General features: G+C 36.9%; 1 protein-coding gene across 7 annotated transcripts in view; it reads left to right on the top strand.

Moving 5' to 3' along the window:
- The window catches only part of ZC3H12B (zinc finger CCCH-type containing 12B), a 459,035-nt gene that overhangs the window by 60,583 nt on the left and 379,653 nt on the right, over positions 1-18,799 (top strand). For 4 of the 7 annotated variants that reach the window (XM_054544659.2, XM_054544661.2, XM_054544660.2 and 1 more), the window contains exon 3: positions 6,694-6,798. The exons of 2 other annotated variants lie outside the window; for them this stretch is intronic. The gene's annotated coding sequence lies outside the window, so the exon portion shown is untranslated. Of the gene's footprint in view, positions 1-6,693; positions 6,799-12,919; positions 14,392-18,799 lie in introns of those variants that run through there. One more of the 7 variants, XR_010138966.1, reaches the window with a different exon arrangement.

The following is an 18,799-nucleotide window of genomic DNA, read 5'->3' on the forward strand; positions in this document are numbered from 1 at the left end:
GAAAAGACCAAACCTATGATTGATTGGGGTCACTGAAAGTGATGGGGAGAATGGAAACAAGTTGTTAAATACACTTCAGGATATTATTTGGGAGAACTTCCACAACCTAGAAAGATAGGCCAATATTCAAATTCAGGAAATACAGAAGACACCACTAAGATACTCCTCAAGAAGAGCTGATTGCCCCAATTAAAAGACACAGAGTGGCAAGTTGGATAAAGAGTCAAGACCCATCAGTGTGCTGTATTCAGGATACCCATTTAACATACGGAGACATACATAGGCTCAAAAAAAGGGATGGAGGAATATTTACCAAACAAAGGTAAAGAAAAAAAAAAAAAAAAGCAGGGGTTGCAATCCTAGTCTCCGATAAAACAGACTAAACCAACAAAGATCAAAAAGACAAGGACATTACATGATGGTAAAGGGATCAATGCAACAAGAAGAGCTAACTATCCTAATTATATATGCACCCAATACAGGAGCACCCAGATTCATAAAACAAGTTCATAGAGACCTACAAAGAGACTTAGACTCCCACACAATAATAATGGGAGACTATAACACCCCACTGTCAACATTAGATCCACGAGACAAAATTAACAAGGCTATTCAGTACTTGAACTCAGCTCTGGACCAAGCAGACCTAGTAGACATCTACAGAACTCTTCACCCCAAATCAACAGAATATACATTCTTCTCAGAACCACATAGCACTTACTCTAAAATCGACTTCATAGTTGGAAGTAAAACACTCCTCAGCAAATTCAAAAGAATGGAAATTATAACAAACAGTCTCTCAGACCACAGAGCAAACAAATTAGGACTCAGGATTAAGAAACTCACTCAAAATGGCACATCTACATGGAAACTGAATGTCCTGCTTCTGAGTGACTACTGGGCACATAATGAAATTAAGGCAGAAATAAAGATGTTATTTGAAACCAATGAGAACAAAGTTACAATGTACCAGAATCTCTGGGATACAGCTAAAGCAGGGTTTAGAGGGAAATTTATAGCACTAAATGCCCACATCAGAAAGCGGGAAAAATCTAAACTCAACACCCTAACATCACATTAAAATAACTAGAGAAGCAAGAGCAAACAAATTCAAAAGCTAGCAGAAGGCAATAAATAACTAAGATCGGAGCAGAACTGAAGGAGATAGAGACAAGAAAAACCATTCAAAAAAATCAATGAATCCAGGAGCTGGTTTTTTGAAAAGATTAACAAAATAAATAACCACTAGCTAGACTAATAAAGAAGAAAAGAGAGAAGAATCAAATGGACACAATACAAATGTTAAAGGGGACATCACCACTGATCTCACAGAAATACAAACTACCATCAGAGAATGCTATAAACACCTCTACACAAATAAGCTAGAAAATCTAGAAGAAATGGATGAATTCCTGGACACATACACCCTCCCAAGACTAAACCAAAAAGAAATTGAATCCCTGAATGGACCAATAACAAGTTCTGAAATTGAGGCAGTAATTAACAACCTACCAACCAAAAAAGCCAGGACCACATGGATGCACAGCCTAATTCTTCCAGAAGTACTAGTAGGAGCCATTCTTTCTGATATTATTCCAATCAATAGAAAAAGAGGGACTTCTCCCTAACTCATTTTATGAGGCCAGCATCATCCTGATTCCAAAACCTGGCAGAGACACAACAAGAAAAGAAAAGTTTTAGGCCAATATCCCTGATGAACATCGAGGAAAATATCTTCAATAAAATACTGGCAAACAACGCAGCAGCACATCAAAAAGCTTATTCACTATGATCAAGTTGGCTTCATCCCTGGGATGCAAGGCTGGTTCAGCCTATGCAAATCAATAAGTATAACCCATCACATAAACAGAACCAATGAGAAAAACCACATGATTAGCTCAATAGGTGAAAAAAAGGCCTTTGATAAAATTCAACACACCTTGATGCTAAAAACTCTCCATAAACTAGGTATTGATGGTACATATCTCAAAATAGTAAGAGCTATTTATGACAAACCCATAGCCAGTATCATACCAAATGGGCAAAAGCTGGAGGCATTACCTTTGAAAACCAGCACAAGACAAGGATACTCTCTCTCCCCATTCCTATTCATCACAGTATTGGAAGTTCTGGCCAGAGCAATCAGGCAAGAGAAAGAAATAAAGGGTATTCAAATAGGAGGAAAGGAAGTCAAATTGTCTCTGTTTGCAGATGACATGATTGTATATTTAAAAAAGCCTATCATCTCAGCCCAAATACTCCTTAAGCTGATAAGCAACGTCAGCAAAGTCTCAGGATACAGAAATCAATGTGCAGAAATTACAAGCATTTCTATACACTAATAGTAGACAAACAGAGAGCTAAATCATGAGTGAACTCCCATTCACAATTGCTACAAAGACAGTAAAATACCTAGGAATACAACTTACAAGGCACGTGAAGGACTACTTCAAGGAGAACAAAAACCACTTCTCAAGTATCAGAGGAACCCGTCCCTGATAACTCAATGTAAAAATAAAGGGAAGGACTACAAAAGAGAGAAATTTTAAAGCTGGGTGTCCGGGAGAGACATTACATGTCGGCAGATTCCGTGATGCCCCCTGAGCCGCAAAACCAGCAAGTTTTTATTATGGATTTCAAAAGGGGTGGGGCGTACGAATAGGATGTGGGTCACAGAGATCACATGCTTCAAGGGCAATAAAATATCACAAGGCAAATGGGGGCAGAGCAAGATCACAGGACTGGGGCAAAATTAGAATTGCTAATGAAGTTTCAGGCACGCATTGTCATTGATAACATCTTATCAGGAGACAGGGTTTGAGAGTAGAAAACCCGTCTGACTGAAATTTACTAGGCGGGAATTTCCTCATCCTAATAGGCCTGGGAGCACTATGGGGAACTGGGGCTTATTTCATCCCTCATCTGCAACCGTATAAGACAGACATTCCCAGAGCGGCCATTTCAGAGACCTCCCCCTAGGAATGCATTCTCTTTCTCAGGGCTGTTCCTTGCTGAGAAAAAGAATTCATCAATATTTCTCCTATTTGCTTTTGTAAGAAGAGAAATATGGCTCTGTTACACCTGTCTCTCAGGCAGTCAGACCTGATGGTTATCTCCCTTGTTCCCTGAACATTACTGTTATCCTGTTCTTTTTTCAAGGTGCCCAGATTTCATATTGTTTAAACACACATGCTTTACAAACAATTTGTGCAGTCAACGCAATCATCACAGGGTCCTGAGGTGACATACATCCTCAGCTTATGAAGATGACAGGATTAAGAGATTAAAGTAAAGACCGGCCTAGGAAATCACAAGAGTATTGATTACAGAAGTGATAAATATCCATGAAATCTTCACAATTTATGTTCAGAGATTGCAGTAAAGACAGGTGTAAGAAATTATAAAAGTGGGGAACTAATAAATGTCCATGAAATCTTCAAAATTTATGTTCTTCTGCCATGGCTTCAGCCAGTCCCTCCTTTCGGGGTCCCTGACTTCCCGCAACACTCAATGAAATAAGAGCGGACACAAACAAATGGGAAAACATTCCATTTTCATGGATAGGAAGAATCAGTATCGTGAAAATGGCCATACTACCGAAAGTATTTGTAGATTCAGTACTATTACCATCAAGCTACCATTGACTTTCTTCACAGAATTAGAAAAAACTACTTTAAATTTCATATGGAACCAAAAAAGAGCCTGCACAGCCAAGACAATCCTAAGCAAAAAGAACAAAGCTGGAGGTATCATGCTACCTGACTTCAAACTATACTACAAGGCTACAGTAACCAAAACAGCATGATACTGGCACCAAAACAGATATATAGACCAATGGAACAGAACAGAGGCCTCAGAAATAACACCACACGTCTGCAACCATCTGATTTTTGACAAACCTGACAAAAACAAGAAATGGGGAACTGATTTTTATTTAATAAATGATGCTGGGAAAACTGACTAGCCATATGCCGAAAACAGAAACTGGACCCCTTCCTTATACCTTATGCAAAAATTAATGCAAGATGGATTATAGACTTAAACTTAAAACCTAAAACCATTAAAACCCTAGAAGAAAATCTAGGCAATACCATTCAGGACATAGGCATGGGCAAAGACTTCATGACTAAAACACCAAAAGCAATGGCAACAAAAGCCAAAATTAACAAATGGGATCTAATTAAACGAAAGAGCTTCTGCTCAGCAAAAGAAACTATCATCAGAGTGAACAGACAACCTACATAATGAGAGAAAATTTTTGCAATCTAACCATCTGCAAAGGTTTGATATCCAAAATCTACAAGGAGCTCAAACAAATTTACAAGAAAAAAATCAAACCCATCAAACGGTGGATGAAGGATATGAACAAACACTTCTCAAAAGAAGACATTTATGTGGCCAACAAACATATGAAAAAAAGCTCATTATCACTGGTCATTAGAGAAATGAAAATCAAACTAAAAGGAGATACCATCTCACACCATTTAGAATGGTGATCATTAAAAGTCTGGAAACAACAGATGCTGGGGTGGATGTAGAGAAATAGGAATGGTTGTACACTATTGGTGGGAGTGTAAATTAGTTCAACAGTTGTGAAAAACAGTGTGGCGAGTCCTTGGGGATCTAGAACCAGAAATACTATTTGACCCAGCAACCCCATTACTGTGTATATACCCAAAGGATTATAAATCATTCTACTATAAAGACATATGCACATGTATATTTATTGTAGCAATTTTTACAATAGGAAAGACTTGGAGCCAACCCAAATGCCCATCAATGATAGACTGGATAAAGAAAATGTGGCACATATACACCATGGAATACTTTGCAGCCGTAAAAAAGAATGAGTTCCTGTCCTTTGCAGGGATATGGATGAAGCTGGAAACCGTCATCCTCAGCAAACTAACACTGGAACAGAAAACCAAACACCACAAATTTTTACTCGTAGGTGGGAGTTGAACAATGAGAACACATGGACACCGGGAGGGTAACATCACACACCAGGGCCTGTCAGGGGGTGGGGGACAAGAAGAGGGAGGGCATTAGGACAAATATCTAGAGCATGTGGGGCTTAAAACCTAAATGACTGTTTGATAGGTGCAGCAAACCACCATGGCACATGTAAATCTATGTAACCAACCTGCACATTCAGCAGATGTATCCCAGAACTTAAAGTAAAATTTAAAAAAAGAATACAGGAATAGCGGACATAGGGAGCAGCTACTACTCTTAGTGCTGGGATAGAGTGCCCAGGGAAGGAATAAAACTAGAAGACCATCTTTCCCTTGGCTGAGGGACTGAGGACTGAGATCTAGACCTTGCTGGAAAGGGCGTGGTCATGACTCACTGGTTGGTAGAGAAATTAGCTGAGATGCTACACTGAAATGACTCACGGATAATCTGGGGAAATTTGTTTTCTGGAATCCTATGGGGAATTATTCGTGAAGAGGTACCCTGCCTTGGAGCCTACTTCAAAGCTGCCTGAGAAGGTAGTAGGGGTAGCCATTCATGTGGTGACATGCGAGCAGCATTTTTTGGGAAACTGCTTGGGTGGTGATAGGGAAGCATTTTATGGGAAGAAGCCACACTGATGGCACTCTATGCCTAAAGGTTTGCCAGAGAGAAGCTTCCCATGGGGTGATGCTGCACGCTGCTGTTCACCATTTCCTGGATGAGTCTGCTGAGAAGGGCTCTTGGAACTGAAGTCAATAAATTGATAACTGGCATTTTATTCTTATTACATGCAGTGCTCTCTGATATCCTTTATTCTGTTTTATTTTTTAAAACAATGCTAGTGTGACACACTTAATTGATTTAATTGGTTGTGGCCTGTAGTTTAGAAAATAATGAGATAAAATATATAGAGAGATGTAAGCAATGGTCCTTGACTTTGGGGAGCATTAAAACCCAATATTTCAAGAAAATATTTTCATAAAGAAATGAAATGTAAAGTAATATAGATCAAGGGTTGCACAAATGCTATGGTCTCATGGGCATCCACTAATCATTAATAGCATTGAAAGGTATAAATTAGATAAGTAGATATATTGGTAGATATAGTAATGAATTAGATAAGTAGAGAGGAGCATGGAGGGCATTGTGCTTGGACTTAAACAAGTGTATGGCTTGCCATTACAGAATTGTAAATATAGACATGACTTGGTCAGACTTGCATTTCATTTATTTGTTTTAATTTACCTTTTATGTACATTGCTCTGTGGGTAGAGGATGGATTTGAAGAAGACAAGATCAGAGGAAGGGAGATTGTGTGGGAGGTATTATAGTTCTTAAAGGAGATGAATGCCTAAAATCGAGTATAGGTAATAGTGATAGAGAGAGAAAAAAGACTAAGAATAATACGGGTAAAACCATTTCGTATTGGTTCTTGATTTAATAAGAAGAAAAGGAAGGAGGTAATTAAGAGTCCCAAGTTTTTGGTTGCAGAGCCTGGAGAGATAACAAGGAAAGAACACATGGGAAGGACCAAGTAAGACAGGAAGATGATACATTCAGTTTGGTGAATAATAGTAATTATAATTTAAGCCAACATGAACTGAGCACTTACCACAGTGCAGTCAGTGTCTTAAGCAATTTACATGTATTAATTAATTTAATTCTCATAACAATCCTATAAGGTAGGTACAATTATTAGTATTCCAATTTTCATATAAGATTATGTAACTTTTCCAGGGTCACACAGCACAAGTTGAAGCCGAGATTCAAACTCAGTCTGGTTCCAGAGCCTGTGAAGTGCCTATGGAAGACATTCACGTGGAGATGGATACTCACATGAATGTAGGTTGAGACTGGAGATCTAGATATGGAAGCCATTAGTAACTTAGTTGATAGTTTAAAAAAGAAGAGGTGAATGAGATCACCTGGGGAGTATGTTAAAGAGTGCAAAAGGTTAGGAGGTGATCAGATTAGGAAGGACCTTGAATGACAAACTTTGCATGTTTAGCTCTTGAGAGTGGAGTGCTACTAGAACTTTTTAACTCAAAAGGAGATGAGGCAGGGATGTGCAGGATGGCTGTAAATGTAAGCAAAAGCTTTGTGGGGCAGAGAATAAAAGGAAAAAGACCAATTAGTAGATTTTGGTCATCAGTTATGAGACAATAAAGACCTAGGTCAGTGTTAACAAAGAGGCTACCGCAAAAAAGGGGTGTCTAGTCATCAGGTGGGCACCATTGGAGTACAGTCATGTATCACTTAACTGTAGGGATTCTTTCTGAGAAATGGATTGTTAGGCAATTTTGTCATTATGTGAGTATCATAGAGTATACTTACACAAACCTAGATGGTATACCTTGATATGGTTTAGCTCTGTGTCCCCACCTAAATCTCACCTTGAATTGTAGTTCCCATATCCCCATGTGTCATGCGATGGACCTGGTGGGAGGTAATTTAATCATGGGAGCAGTTACCCTTATGCTATTCTCATGATATTGAGTGAGTTCTCACGAGATCTGATGGTTTTATAAGGGGCTTTCCCCCTACGGCTTGGTACTTTTCCCTTTTGCTGCCATGTGAAGGACATGTTTGCCTCCCCTTCCACCATGATTGTAAGTTTCCTGAGGTCTCCCGAGCCCTGTGAAACTGTGAGTCAAACCTCTTTCTTAGTCTAGGGCAGTTCTTTATAGCAGCATTAGAATGGACTATTACAAGCCTATTACACAACTAGACTATATGGTATAGCCTCGTGCTCCTAGGCTGCAAACTTCTCCAGCTGTTACTATAGTAAATACTGCAGGTAGTTGTAACCCAAAGACAAGTGTTTGTGTCTCTAAACATAGAAAATGGACAGTAAAAATATGGTATAAAAGATTAAAAATGGTACACCTGTCTTTGACACTTTGGGTGAATGGAGCTTGCAGAACTGGAAGTTGCTCTGGGTATATCAGTGAGTGAGTGGCGATTGAATGTGAAAACCTAGGACATTGCTATATATACTGTAGACTTTATAAACACTATATGCTTAGGCTACAGAAAAATTATTTTTAAATTTTTATTTAATAATAAATTAACCTTTGCTTACTATAACTTATAACTTCGTGAATTTTAAAAACGTTTTAACTTTTTAATTTATTTATAGTAACACTTAGCTTAAAATGCAAACACATTGTATATAAGCTTTTCAATTTTAATTTAATTTCATTTTTTTTTAACTTTTAAAACTCTTTGTCAACACAAAGACGCACACACACATTAGCGTAGGCCAACGCAGGGCCAGGATCATCAGTATCACTCTCTTCTACTTCCACATCTTGTGCCACTAGAAGATATTCAGGGGCGATAACATACATGAAGCTGTCACCTACTATGATAACAATGCCTTCTGGAATACCTCCTGGAGGACTTGCCTGAGGCTGTTTTACACTTAACTTTAAAAAAAAAAAACTAAGTAGAAAGTGTACACTCTAAAATAACAATAAAAAGTATAGTGAAGTAAATACAGAAACCAGTAACATAGTTGTTTATTATCATTGTCAGGTATTATTTACTGTATATAATTGCATATGCTCTACATTTGTATGACTGGCAGCATAGTATGTTTGTTTACACCAGCATCACCACGAACATATGAGTAAAATCTTATGCTATAATGTTATAATGGTTGCAGAGTCACTAGGTGATGGGAATTTTTCAGCTCTATCATAATCTTATGGGACCATCATCATATATGTGATCCATTGTTGACCAAAACATGATTATGTAATGCTGACTATACATATCTTCAAGGTTTTCTGGGTTTGCCCCAGCTTTTTCCTGAAACATCCAGTTTCACCATGGTGCCAGTATTTCAGGGTTAATACAGGTACTAGTACAATTCAACATAGGCAACCTCCTTCAGTATATTCCTAGAGTACATAATGACTAAAATACTCTTTTATTATTATTATTATTATTATTATTATTATTATTGTTACACTTTAAGTTTTAGGGTACATGTGCACAATGTGCAGGTTAGTTACATATGTATACATGTGCCATGTTGGTGTGCTGCACCCATTAACTCATCATTTAGCATTAGGTATATCTCCTAATGCTATCCCTCCCCCCACCCCACAACAGTCCCCAGAGTGTGATGTTCCCCTTCCTGTGTCCATCTGTTCTCATTGTTCAATTCCCACCTATGAGTGAGAACATGCGGTGTTTGGTTTTTTGTCCTTGCGATAGTTTACTGAGAATGATTTCCAATTTCATCCATGTCCCTACAAAGGACATGAACTCATCCTTTTTATGGCTGCATAGTATTCCATGGTGTATATGTGCCACATTTTCTTAATCCAGTCTATCATTGTTGGACATTTGGGTTGGTTCCAAGTCTTTGCTATTGTGAATAGTGCCACAATAAACATACGTGTGCATGTGTCTTTATAGCAGCATGATTTATAGTCCTTTGGGTATATACCCAGTAATGGGATGGCTGGATCAAATGGAATTTCTAGTTCCCGGCTGCTTTGTTTACCTAAGCGAGCCTGGGCAATGGCGGGCGCCCCTCCCCCAGCCTCACTGCTGCCTTGCAGTTTGATCTCAGACTGCTGTGCTAGCAATCAGTGAGAGTCCGTGGGTGTAGGACCCTCTGAGCCAGGTGCAGGATATAATCTCCTGGTGCGCTGTTTCCTCAGCCCGTTGGAAAAGCGCAGTATTTGGGTGGGAGTGACCCAATTTTCCAGGTGCTGTCTGTCACCCCTTTCCTTGACCAGGAAAGGGAATTCCCTGACCACTTGTGCTTCCCGAGTGAGGCAATGCCTCACCCTCCTTTGGCTCACACACACTGCTCTGCACCCAGTGTCCTGCACCCACTGTCTGGCACTCCCTAGTGAGATGAACCTGGTACCTCAGATGGAAATGCAGAAATCACCTGTCTTCTGAGTCGCTCACGCTGGGAGCTGTAGACCAGAGCTGTTCCTATTCGGCCATCTTGGCTCCTCCCTCATGACTAAAATACTCTTATTAGCTGCCAGATTATTGTTGCCTTCATCATTATATTTTACTTTGGGGACACCTTTACTGAGATATAATTTATACATCATACAATGCACCTGCTTAAAGTGTACAATTTGATGGCTTTTAATGTTTTCCAAGTTATGATTCCATTACAACAATTCATGTTAGAACATTTTCATTACCCCAAAAATAAATCCTGCATCTCTTAGCCATCATCACCTAATCAACGCATTTCCTCCAGCCCAAGGCAACCACTAATCTACTTTCTGTTTTAACAGATTTGTCTGTTCTGAGTGTTTCATCTAAATGTAATCATAACATTTGTGGTCTTTTGTGACTAGTTTCTTCCACTTTGTATGTTTTCTAGGTTGATGCATGTGGTGGCCTGTATCAGTACTTCATTCATTTTAATGCCCAAACAATATTCCATTTGTAGATATACTACATGTAGTTTATCCATTCACTAGTTAATGAACATTTGGGTTGTTTCTGTCTTTTGATTGTTATGAATAATGCTGCTATGAACATTTTTGTACAAGTCTTTTTGTTGACACATTGTTTCAGTTCTCATGAGTGTACACCCAGGGAGTGGAATTGCCGGGTCATGTGCTAACTTTATATTTAATTTACTGAGAAACTGTCAGACTGTTTTGCAAAGTAGATGTACCATTTTATATTCCCTCCAGCAAATGTATAAGGGTTCTAATTTCTCCACATCTTCATCAACACTTGTTATTATCATTTTGTTAATGGCCATCCTAGTGGGCATGAAGTGTATCTCATGGTTTTGTTTTGCATTTCCCTAATGAGCGATGATGCTGAGCATCTTTTCCTGTGCTTTTTGGACTACTTTGTATTTTAGCCCATTTGACAGGTGTGCAGTGATATCTCATTTGTGTTTTTAATTTGCATTTCCTTTGTGGCTAGTGATGTTGATCATCTTTTTATGTGCGTGTTTGCCATCTGTATATCCTCTTTGCTAAAATGTATTTTCATGCCTTTTACTTACTTTCTAATTTGATTTATTTTTACTCTTAAGTTTTGAGACTACTTTCTAGATACTGGTCCTTTATTGGATATGCAGTTAAATATTTTCGCCTAGCCTGTAGTTTGTCTTTCATCTTCTTAACAGGGTATTTTGCAGAACAAAAATTTTATATTTGAAAAAATTCAGTCTATCGATTTTTCTTTTATGGATTGTGCTTTTGGTGTTAAGTCTAAAAATTCCACCTAGTCCTAGATCCTATGTATTTTCTTCTGCCCTTTTTTTTTTTTGCTAAAATTTTTATAGTTTGTTGTATTACATTTAAGTCTTTGATCCATTTTGAGTAACTTTGGTATAAGACATAAGAATCAGATAGAGGTTTATTACCTATGGATGCACAATTGCTCCAGCATTCCATTTTTGAAAAGGCAACTTGAATTTGCACCTCTGTCAAAAATTAGGCATATTTATGTGGGTCTATTTCTGTTCCACTAGCCTGTCTATTCCAGCATTAATTCCATACAATCTGGATTACTGTTCGAATTAGGAAGAATGTTTCTTTCCAATTTCTTATTTTCAAAATTGTTTTAACTGTTTTCATTTCTTTATCTTTCCATATACATTTTAGAATAATCTTGTCTATATCTACCAAATATCTTGCTAGGGTTATTGTAGGAATTGTGTAAAATTGACATATTTCTATTTTAAGTATTCCAATCCATGAATTCATATCTCTGCATCTATTTAAATCTCCCCTAATACTTTTTCATCAGCCTCGTGTAGTTTTCAGCATACAGATCCTCTCTATAGTTTGTTATATTTATACCTAAGTATTTCAGCCTTTTGGCCAAATGTAAATTATAAATGGTATTGTATTTTTAATTTTGTTGTTCACATGGTCATTGCTAATATTTAGAGATACATTTGATTTTATGTTGATCTTGTATCCTGAGACCTTGCTGAATTCACTTACTAGTTCTGGGAGTGTTTTGTGGGCCCCTTGGGATTTTCTACATAGACAGTATATCATCTGCTAATAGGGATACTATTATTTCTTCCTTTCCAATTTGTATACTGTTATATCCTTATCTTGCCTTATTGCAGTGTCTGGAATGACTAGAACTATATCAATTAGGAGTAGTAAGAGCATACATCCTTGCCTTGTTCCCAATTGTAGGGAGAAAACATTCAGCTTTTCACCATCAAGTATAATGCTAGCTGTAGGCATTTTGTAGAAGTTCTTTATCAAGTTGAGGAAGTTCCCATGTATTCCTGGTTTTCAGAGAGTCTTTATCATGTACATGTGTTGAATTTTAGCAAATGCTTTTTCTGCACTGAAGGATATATATACTTTGTCTTATTGTGCTTCACTTTATTGCAATTTGCAAGTATTGCAATTTTTTTATTTTTTTATTTTTTTACAAATTGAAGGGTTTTGGTAACTCTATGTCAAGCAAGTCTATGGGTGCCATTTTCCAAAAGCATGTGTCACATTTTGATAATTCACACAATATTTCAACCTTTTTCATTGTCATTATATCTATTGTGGTGATTTGTGATTAGTTATCTTTGATGCTATATTCTAATTGTTTTGAGGTGCCACAAACCATGCCCATATAAGACAACAGACTAAATCAATAAATGTGTGTGTTCTGATTACTCCATGGACTGGCCATTAACCCCCTTCCCCTCCCATTTCCTGTCTCTTTCCCTCTCGTCTTGTCTCCCTATTTTCTGAGACGCAATGGCCTCTAAATGTTCAAGTGAAAAGAAGAGTAGCATATTTCTCACTTTAGATCAAAGGCGAAAAATGATTACACTTAGTGAAGAGGGCATTTTGAAAGCCAAGATAGTCTGAAAACAGGTTGCTTGCACTAAACAGCCAAGTTGTGTAAACTAAAAGTTCTTAAAAGAAATTAAAAGTGCTACTCCAGTAAACACATAAATGACACAAAAGTAAAACTGTCTTATTGGTTGTAGGAAGAAACTTCTAATGGTCTGGATAGAAGATCAAATAAGCCACAAAATTCCCTTAAGCCATAGCCTAATTCAGAGCAAGGCCCTAACTGTCTTCAATTATATGAGGGCTGAGAGAGGTGAAGAATCTGCATAATAAAAATTGGAAGATACCAGAAGTTGTTTCATGAGGTTTAAGGAAAGAAGCTGTCTTCATAACATAAAAATACAAGGTGAAGCAGCAAGTGCTGATGGAAAAGCTGCAGCAAGTACTCCACAAGAACTAGCTAAGATAGTTGAGGAAGGTGGTTACAATAGACAGCAGATTTTGAATGTTGATAAACACCCTTCTATTGGAAGGAGCTGCCATCTAGGAGAAGTCAATGTCTGACTTCAAAGCACAGGCTGACTCTCTTGTTAGGGGCTAATGCAGATGGTGAATTTTAAGTTGAAGCCAATGCTCATTTACCATTCTAAAATCCTAGGACCATTAAAAATTATGCTAAATCTACTCAGTGTAAGCTCTATAGATGGAACTATAAAGCCTGGATGACAGCATACCTGTTTACAGCATGGTGTACTGAATATTTTAAGCCCACTGTTGAGACCTACTGCTCAGAAGGACTCCTCTTAAAATATTACTGCTTATTGACAATGCATCTAGTCACCCAAGAGCTCTGATGGAGATGTACAAACAGATTAATGTTGTTTTCATGCTTGATAACAGAATATCCCTTCTACAGCCTGTGGATCAATGAGTAATTCTGACGTTCAAGTCTTATTTAAGAAATACATTTCATAAGGCTCTAGCTGCCAGAGATAATGATTCCTCTGATGGATCTTGGAAAAATAAATTGAAAACCTTCTGGAAATGATTCAGTGTTATAGATGCCATTAAGGACATTTGTACTTCAGGGGAGGAAGTGAAAATATCAACATTAACAGGAATTTGGAATATGTTGATTCCAACCCTTATGGATGACATTGAGAGGTTAAAAGCTTCTGTGGAGGAAACCACTGTTGATGTGCTGGAGATAGCAAGACAAGTAGAATTAGAAGTTGAGCCTGAAGATGTGATGGAATTGCTGCAATTTCATGATACAACTATAACGGATGAAGAGTTGCTTCTTATGGCTAAGCAAAAAAAGTGGTTTCTTGAGAGGAATCTACTCCTGGTGAAGATGCTATGAACACTGTTGAAATGACGGCAAAAGATTTAGAATATTACATAAGCCTAGTTGATTAAGCAGTGGCAGGATTTGAGAGGATTGACTCCAGTTTTGAGAGAAATTCTACTGTGGGTAAAATGCTATCAGGCAAGGTGTGTGGGCTCATGCCTGTAATCTCAGCGATTTTGGAGACCAAGGTGGGAGGATCACTTGAGGCCAGGAGTTTGAGGTTGCAGCGAGCCATGATAACACCACTGCACTCCAACCTGGGTGAGAGAATGAGACCTTGTTTAAAAAAAAAAAAAAATGCTATCGAACAGCATTGCATGCTAGAGAGAAATCTTGCATGAGAATCCATTGATGTTGAAAACTTCATTGTTGTCTTATTTTAAGAAAACGCCACAGCACTCCAACCTTCAGGAACCACCACCCTGATCAGTCAGCAGCTGTCAACATTGAGGAAAGACCCTCCACTAGCAAAAACATTCCAACTCAATGAAGGCTCAGATAGCATTTTTAACAATGAAGTATTTTTAAATTAAGGTATGTACATTTCTAGACATAATGCTATTACACATTTAAGAAACTGAAGTGTAGTATAAACATAACTTTTATATGCACTGGGAAACCGAAAAATTTATGTGACTCACTTTATTGCGATACTTGCTTTAGGCAGTTGTGTGGAACTGAAACCGCAATATCTGAGATATGCTTATATATATATATATATATATATATATATATATATATTCATCTTTAGCCTGTTAATATGGTGAAGTACATTGATTTTTGTTTGTTTGAATATTGAGCAAGTCTTATACCACTGGAATGAAGGCCAGTTGGTCATGATACATATTAAAATTTTCTGCTGAATTTTGTTTGCCAGTAGTCTGCTAAATATTTTTGTATTTTGTTCATGAGGGATATTGGTCTGCAGTTTTCTTCTACTTTTTTTTTCCTAAATTTGATATCAGTGAAATAATAGCTTCATAAAATGAATTGGAAAGAGTTCTTTACATTCTGGAAAATATTATAAACGATTGCTTGTAATTCTTTTAATACTTGGTAGACTTAATTGGTGAAACCATCTGTGATTGGAGATTTCTTTTTGGGAGTTTTAAAATTATGAATCCAATTTTCTCTAGAGTTCTAGAGCTATTCTAATAATATGTTTCATATTGAATTTCTTGTGAGAGTTTCTATTTTATAATAAACAGTTTATTTTACTTAAGTTGTCAGATGACTGTGTGAAGAGCTCATCATAGTATTACCATATTTTTCTTTTCATGTCTGCAGGTTTTATAGTCACATCCCCTGTTTCATTCTTGATACTAATAAATTGTGTTTTTTACTTTTTTCTTTGTCCATCTTGATTGAGATTTACTAATTTTATTGATATTTTCAGAGAACCAGATATTTGTTTAATTGATTTTTCTCTAATATTAAAATAATTTATTCAAGTTCATTGATTTATCTGATTTTATTTACTATTTCCTTTCTTTCACTTGTTTTGGGATTATGTTCTCTTTCTAGGTTCTTGAGGTGGGAGCTCAGATTATGAACTTGAGACTTTTATTCTTTTTTGACTTATTCAATTAGTGCTATTAATTTCTCTTTCAGCACTGCATTAGTTGTATCTCAGGATTTTTTTTTTTTTTTACTTTCCACAGATGTTTACAATGTATTTTCTACGTTAAAAAGTTTTTAAATTTTTGTGAGTACATAATAGGTTTATATATTTAGGGGGTACATGCAATTTTTATTTTTTTTATTTTTCTGTTTCCATAGGTTTTATGGAACAGGTGGTATGTGATTACATGAATAAGTTCTTTAGTAGTGATTTCTGAGATTTTGGTGCACCCATCATCCGAGCCGGGTAAACTGTACCCAATGTGTAGACTTTTATCCCTCGTCATGCCCCAGCCTTTTCCCCGAGTCCCCAAAGTCCAATGAATTATTCTTATGCCTTTGCATCCTCATAGCTTAGCTCCCACATATGAGTGAAAACATGATGATATTTGCTTTTCCATTCCTAAGTTACTTAACTTAAAATAATAGTCTGCACTTCCATGCAGGTTGCTGTGAATGCCATTATTTCATTCATTTTTATTGCTAAATACTATTCAGTGGTATATATTTACCACATTTTCTTTATCCACTCATTGATTGTTGGGCATTTGGGCTGGTTCCATATTTTTGCAATTGCTAATTGTGCTGCTATAAACATGCACGTGCAAGTATCTTTTTCGTATAATGCCTTTTTTTCCTCTGGGTACATACTTAGTAATGGGATTGCTGAATCAAACAGTAGACCTACTTTTAGTTCTTTAAGGAATCTCCCCCACTGTTTTCCATAGTGGTTGTACCAGTTTACATTCCAACCTACAATATAAAAGTCTTCCCTTTTCACTACATTGATGCCAACATGTATTTTTTAAATTTTTTGATAATAACCATTCCTGCAAGAGTGAGATGGTATCACATTGTGATTTCGATTTTCATTTCCCTGATCATTAGTGATATTGAGCATTTTTCCATATGCTTTTTGGCCATTTGTATATCTTCTTTTGAGAATTGTCTCTTTATGTCTTTTCCCTACTTTTTTGATGGGATTGTTTTTTTCTTCTTCATTTGAGTTCCTTTTAGAGTCTTGATATTAGTCCTTTGTCAGATGTATTGCCTGTGAAGATTTTCTCCCAGTCTGTGGGTTGTGTGTTAACTCTGCTGATTATTTATTTTACTATGCAGAAGCTTTTTAGTTTAAGTAGGTCCCATCTATTTATCTTTGTTTCTGTTGCATTTGCTTTTGGGTTCTTGGTCATGAAGTTGTTGCCTAAGCCAATTTCCAGAAGGGTTTTTCTGATGTTATTTTCTAGAATCTTTACAGTTTCAGGTCTTAGATTTAAGTCTTTGAGCCATCTTGAGTTGATTTTTGTATAAGGTAAGAGATTAGATCCAGTTTGATTCTTCAGCATATAGCTTGCCAATTATCCCAGCACCATTTGTTGAATAGGGTGTCCTTTCTTCACTTTAGGTTTTTGTTTGCTTTGTCTAAGATCAGTTGGATGTAAGTATTTGGGTTTATTTATGGGTTCTCTATTCTGTTCCATTGGTCTATGTGCCTGTTTTTATACTAATACCATGCTGTTTTGGTGACTATGGCCTTATAGTATAGTTTGAAGTCAGATAATGTGTTGCCTCCAGATTTGTTCTTTTTGCTAAGTCTTGCTTTGGGTATGCAGGCTCTTTTCTGGTTCCATTTCAATTTTAGGATTTTTTTTTCTTTTTTTATTATACTTTAAGTTCTAGGGTACATGTGTACAACGTGCAGGTTTGTTACATATGTATACATACACCATGTTGGTGTGCTGCACCTGTTAACTCGTCATTTACATTAGGTATATCTCCTAATGCTAGATTCCCCCTCCCCCCTCCCCAAAATAAAGGGATGCAAAATAAATCTAGCATCTCCTAATGCTAGATTCCCCCTCCTCCCTCCTCAAAATAAAGGGATGGAGGAAGATCTACCAAGCAAATGGGAAACAAGAAAAGGCAGGGGTTGCAATCCTAGTCTCTGATAAAACAGACTTTAAACCAGCAAAGATCAAAAGAGACAAAGAAGGCCATTACATAATGGTAAAGGGATCAATTCAACAGGAAGAGCTAACTATCCTAAATATATATGCAGCCAATACAGGAGCACCCAGATTCATAAAGCAAGTCCTTAGAGACCTAGAAAGAGACTTAGACTCCCACACAATAATAATGGGAGACTTTAACACCTGACTGTCAATGTTAGACAGATCAATGAGACAGAAAGTTAACAAGTCTTGTGCCAGTTTTCAAAGGGAATGCTTCCAGTTTTTGCCCATTCAGTATGATATTGGCTGTGGGTTTGTCATAAATACCTCTTATTATTTTGAGATACATCCCATCAATACCTAGTTTATTGAGAGTTTTTAGCATGAAGTGCTGTTGAATTTTGTCATAGGCCTTTTCTGGATCTGTTGAGAAAATCATGTGGTTTTTGTCTTTGGTTCTGTTTATTTGATGGATTACGTTTATTGATTTGTGTATGTTGAACCAGCCTTGCATCCAGGGATGAAGCTGACTTGATCATAGTGGATAAGCTTTTTGATGTGTCGCTGGATTTGGTTTGCCAGTATTTTATTGAGGATTTTTACATCAATGTTCATCAAGGATATTGTTCTAAAATTCTCTTTTTTTTTTTTTTTTGTTTTGTCTCTGCCAGGCTTTGGTATCAGGATGATGCTGGCCTCATAAAATGAGTTAAGGAGGATTCCCCCTTCTTCTATTCATTTGAATACCATGTTTTTTTCTAGTTCTGTTATGAATGATGGTGGTATTTTGATTCCAATTGCGTTGAATTTGTAGAATGCTTTTAGCAGTGTGGTCATTTTCACAATATTGATTCTACCCATCCATGAGCATAGGATGTGTTTCTATTTGTTTTGTCATCTATGATTTCTTTCAGCAGTGTAATATAATTTCCTCGTAGAGTTTTTTCATGTTCTTTGTTAGGTATATTCCTAAGTTGTTGTTTTTTTTTTTTTTTTTTTGCAATTCTTGTGAAAGGGGTTGAGTTATAGATTGGATTTTCAGTTTGTTCACTGTTGGTGTATAGCAGAGCTACTGATTTGTGTAAATTAATTTTTTATACTGAATCTTCACTGAATTCATTCACCAGAGGTAGGAGCTTTTTGGATGAGTCTTC

The sequence above is a fragment of the Pongo abelii genome, chromosome X (assembly GCF_028885655.2).
Source record: "Pongo abelii isolate AG06213 chromosome X, NHGRI_mPonAbe1-v2.0_pri, whole genome shotgun sequence".
Classification (NCBI taxonomy): Eukaryota; Metazoa; Chordata; class Mammalia; order Primates; family Hominidae; genus Pongo; species Pongo abelii.